Here is a 5,894-nt window from a genome sequence, read left to right on the forward strand (position 1 = left end):
TAACAGCGAAATGTTTCATAATTGGTTTTAACATAATTATGTGAGAAAAAATATTATTAAAATACGGATCGACATGTATTTATCAAATTAATATTAATATTTAATTTGCATATATGCATATATGCATATAATCATTGCTCATGCAGATATAACAACAATGATGAATGCATACAGGAACATTTTACAGTTTTGCATGAATAGTTACCATATTTTCTGATATTTTTAAATATCATTATTAATTTTATGATTGTACAAATGTATGTAATAGCATAGGATCCGAGCTCTTGCTCTATCGAGTCTAAATTTGATGCTGCAAATGAAAAATAATGCTTTCAACAAGCTGTCGCTTGTTGTAAACTGGTGTACGTGTCTAATCAAAGGACGGTCGAAAACATTCCATCCACTTTTTAAACAGCGACCGAATTTGCACGACTATGCTGCTATGTTTAACTAACCCGAAACCTCAAATTACCATCTGGCTTGCTGGCCGTCCTCATGAACTCGTGCGAACCATCAAGTCGCCGACATATGCCTGCAATCACGAATTGTCCACCGACGCGTGCACTTCTGCATGCACGCATTCTGACGCACTCTGTCGCACTTTAGTGTTCGCGGGCGCACGCTGAGCGAATTTGCGGTTGATAGTGTGGTCGGGTCTTCCCCAACAGTTTCGAGAATAGAACATTTCGTTGTACGTTACGCATCAGGAAAATTAATTTAAAAAAAAAAGCGTATTCCGTAAATATCTTAAATACTAAAAGTAGATGTAGAGTTTGCCTGATGTAAGTTTTACTTGATTTTGAATGCATAATTTGTGATGTATGCGATGTAAAGTTTACTTCACTATATGAGAATTTCCCTAAGTGCACGGTAGTAACTTAAGATATAATGTTTACAAGAATATGAAAGAGAAATAGGGGGAGAGAGAGAGAGAGAGAGAGAGAGAGAGAGAGAGAGAGAGAGAGAGAGAGAAAGAGAAAGAGTACACTCTCTTTAACTATAATAATACAAGAGATATTAAATATATGAAACGCGTAATACAGAGTATCTAAATGGTTTATTAAAAACATTTTAAAAGCGATTAATTATGAACGCGACAGTGATAAATAGCTGGCTATTCCCCGAGAATCATCGAGAATTACCTTGATTAACTTTAAATGCTCGCACTTATAATCGCTCGTTCGCACTTAAATTGATGTAAGTACATTTCTGTAATTATTTACGTAACAGGTTATATAAATTTTTTTATGTAATTCTGTTCTTTTAAGAGAGAGACGAAATATATAAAATACAAGATTTTCTTCTTTTAGGGAAGGAAAGAAAAAAGAATGTAATAATATATCTCTCTTTAAGTAGACAAATTACATTGGCTTTTGCCGATTTCGCGGGCTATCGTGAATTTCAAACGGTTCGCAGAGGGAGCCCTCAAATTAAGCTGGGCTTAAGCCGTAATCTTACATTAGAGCCGTGACTATTTCCTGCCTATCAGTGTATCCGACGGACTGCCGCTTGTATGTTATAAATCATCTTTTCCCCTGTTCGTGTCACAACAATTCACCGTTGGCCCAGTGAGCGAGAACCGTACACGAGAATCATTTTATTGCCGCGTGTATTTTATCAAAATTTCTATGGTGCACCACGACGAGGTTGTTGAAATCAGGCTTATCATCATAAATACAGGAATACCCGTGAAAAGCGACAATCTCCGCTGCCACGCGCGGCCACGGCGGCGTAACATTAATCTACGTCGCTGATGATAGGATATGACACGCCTCCGAGTGTACTAATGCTTCCTACGGAGCTTTCAGGAAAAGAGATGAAAAAAAGGAAAATTCAAAGAACTTCTAAAAATAGCCCGAACACCCTCCACGCCTGTCGAACTTCACGAACATCATCGACTCACGGGGATTCGACGCGTTGCGTTTATTAATTAACCCTTTCGATGTGCTTTACGCTCTGAAGCGTAACAGTGTCGAGAGTTGTCTGGATTTTTCAAACTTTTTTGATTTAAAGTAAAGAAGAAACTTTTCTCAATCTACTTCCTTAAGAAATTGATACTTTGAATTCTTGACTAAAATAGGTTAAAACTACATACGCCAAATTTTCGTTACTGGGAATTTTACGACTAAAATTACAAAGAAATTCTCTCTGCACGTTATCTGCTTTTTGTTGAATTAATATGTATTATGTAATTAACTAGTAATGCAAATATGTACTTTCAATTAAATTGTATAATTATTGATTATTTAATGAACAGATTAATTATTTCCTTTTTTCAATATTAACAATAAATGTTTCGAACAAACTAAGTAGTAATTTGAAATCATAAATAAAAATTAAAATAATTATTATTATACATTATTTCTTCTTAAAATAAAAATAAAATGTTCTATTATAATTGCAAACTGTAAAATTGAATTTTGAAAAGTGAAGAATATTAATATATTACCTATATTATTATTAATTGTAAAAATTTAATAACGCAGTAAATTTATTATTTCGTTAAAAAAATATGCAGTCGTTTTGTAATAAAAAAATGATAAGACGATATATATATATATATATAAAATAAAAAATAAATAAGTTTGCATTGCCACACAAAATATATAAAATATTTTATATTACTTTTTGATTACTTTGTTTATAATTATCTTCAAAAAATCAAATATAAATTTTTTATCTTATAATTAACAATAAATGCAATATTATTATAACTATTTGTTGTCGAGCTGTCCCTTTGCTTTCGCTTTAAGAATATATTAACTTATGCTTAAGAGGAACAATGATATTATTAAGTTAATATTTTCATTGATTATCCAATCTGGCATTAAAATCAATTTAACACTGGCAATTTTTAAATGGTACTGAGTGGAAAACCGATAAGTAGTTCGTTTTTCCTCCACCTTACCATACAAAAAGCACCGATTCGAAGAGTATCGGTCATTAATTCTCATCAAGCGCATCCTCATCATATTATCTCTTGGCAGAACTTTTGGCCACAATCTACATCGAACCCTTTTTCCACCGATCCCTTTAGCTTGTGTATCGTGAACGGCATAACGGTGAATGAATTAATTCCGATGACTCTCGACGGCTCACGCAATCGAAATCCCACTATTTCCTCTCGCGAGACCCGTCCGCAAGCGACTCTCCGTCTGACAGATGCGTTTATCGGGAGACGGATGCGCGCATTTCCAGTGGCAGGCATTCGCGGTCACCGAGGTGTGCGGAATGCGCGTGTGGGCGTCCAACGCGACCACTGCCGGAGGTAGGGGTTGGAGACTTACCGATGCGATGATTGATAACGTTATCGATCATTGTGCCCTGAAGCTTGGACGCGTCCGCGTCGATAGATACCACCGGTGTAACGCCATATGGGGAGACGAGTAAGGGACACTCCTCTCCGGGTGACGAGACGCACGACGAAGCATAGTATACGGGACGACTCGCCCTCATCGAGGGGGATGCTTGGCTGAAGTGAAGGAGTGAGCGGCGAAAGAGAGAGAGAGAGAGAGAGAAAGAGAGAGAGAGAGAGAGAGAGAGAGAGAGAGAATGTGTGTGTGCGTGGGAGGCGGCGGTAGTGGAGTATAAAAGACGTCCGTGGCAAAAACTGTGAAGCGCTCTGTAGAATTTTCAATAAGGCGGGGTCGGAAGAAGAAGATTAATGCAATGCCGCCGGGGGACCTTAGGAGACGACAGCGACATGACTGTCAAAAGAACATCCCTGGAGGCAGAGTCCATTCGCTCTCTTGCAGCAGCACAACCCTCTCCGTTTTCACTCTCTCTTTCTCTCTTCTGTTTTCTTCTTTTCTCATACTCTCGTTGGCCTTCTGTCTTTCCTTCTGCCTCTTCACTTCTTTGCCAACCCTTCTTCTCTTTGCCCTCTTCCTTCTCTCATTCTCCTTCATTGTTCTCCCTCTTTACCTTTCTTCTGTCTTTCAACTAATCTTGTCTACTGATAATCATATATATGTGCAGGTGCACCCATGTCTTCGGACTAACCGAGTGAAATAATTTAGAAAGGTAAAAAAATCCGTACATTAGTGGGCACTCATCTCTGATTCGACCCGACTTCGATCAGGACTTCGGCGACCTCTTACGCGAATCTCAAAGCCCAAGTCAATCAGTAAGCACGCCAAGTCAAGCCAACCCTCCAACCTCTGGGGTGAATCCCGAGACAAACTGTGCTGTCTAGCCAGTAGCGTTCGATCAATCACGAACGGGTCGTCTACAGCATTAAGCTGACGTGCGTATTCATACACGCACGCACCCACATCACTGGGGAACACGCAACGAGCACCAAATGCTTGACGATGCGAGAAAAAGATTGACTGACACTCCCGGGTGAAATCGCGCCGAAGAAAAGAGAGAGGCGGATATCTATTCACTATTATGGTGAGATTCGATTCGAACTGAAAAAGTTTTGAATTGCGAATTCACTTTTTAACTTCACACTTTTCTACTCGTGTTGTAAATTTTATTACATCGCTTTGTGCACCAATTTTACAAAATTGATGTTCACGTTTAGGGAACAATTCGTCATCGGATACAATCAGTCAGATACACGCGCGTGAAATTAGTTATCCTGTCAGAGGTATTTGGCAGCATATATTTTTTCTTAACCAATCCAAAGCGCCACAAACTGATGAAACGTGATCTCGGTTGTCTGCATTTAACGAAGATTTATTTAAACGCTGGCTATCATACGCGCGCAAACACAATTACAGTGTAAATCTCGATTCAATGCGCGTCGCGCATTTTAATGTAATATATGTACATACGTTTCATTTGGGGAAGATATCACGGGGGGAATTATATCGTGCAAAATATCTCGTAATATGGAAATAACCACGTTCATTTAAGCCTTCATCATAATTTCTTCTGTCATATAAAGATCGCGCTTACAAGATCATCAAAACCATGCTCACGAATTTTTTGCATCAAATTTCCTTTGAGATGGACAATGAGATTCGGATAATTGTTGTTGATCCTGTACGTTAAGCTGTACGTTTCTGTCGATAAACATGTACCGCTTCAGCAGATCCATGTTGCTGGATCCTGCAGCATCCGACGGATGGTAGAAGCAGAGAACGTTAAGAGAAGAGCCAAAGGCTCTTTGGTACGAGCGCCAACTACAGGTCGAATTACACGTGAGAAATATTTTTTCGATCGGCATAATCACGTGTGAGAGGAAAGGGAAGAATTGTATATATTTTGTTTGTTAAGGGAAGAATTGTATATATTTATTTTCAATCCTGAGCGGCATATAGATCATTTAATAACGCAAATAATTTTTTTTCTTATTAATTTTAATCACAATATTTTACTTCAAAATAAATATAATGCATTAAATTTTACTTACAGTTTTACTACAATATCATAAAGATATTTTTATCAAGTTAACAATAGAGGCATTAAAAAGTAATATCATGAAATTATATTTATTGTATTGCGCGCGAATGCAATATTCTACAATTTAGAAGTTTTATTAGAAATAAATAGACATGACTACGAATACTATCGATTCTTTACTAATAGTTTTTTATTACGATATAATTCCAAAATGTCAATGTACTAAATATAAATTTATACATAACAAAATTATATTTATGTATAATAAAATAAAGTAAAACAAAAATCTTACACAAATTGTACATACAAATGTATGTATTATATTTCATATTAAAAAGATTATTAAATACACAATAGAATATTAATAAGTTTGAATAAATGCACTGGCGAATAAATGATTAATTAATGATTATTAACCAATTAAGTTTTGCATCTTTGAACATTATTAAATTTATATGTAATATATATTACTTAATTAATGATTAAAGAAGAATATTAAAACTAATTAATATCTATATTCTAATTTAAAAAAAAAAATATAT

This window comes from Atta colombica, unplaced genomic scaffold, assembly GCF_001594045.1.
Source record: "Atta colombica isolate Treedump-2 unplaced genomic scaffold, Acol1.0 scaffold102, whole genome shotgun sequence".
Classification (NCBI taxonomy): Eukaryota; Metazoa; Arthropoda; class Insecta; order Hymenoptera; family Formicidae; genus Atta; species Atta colombica.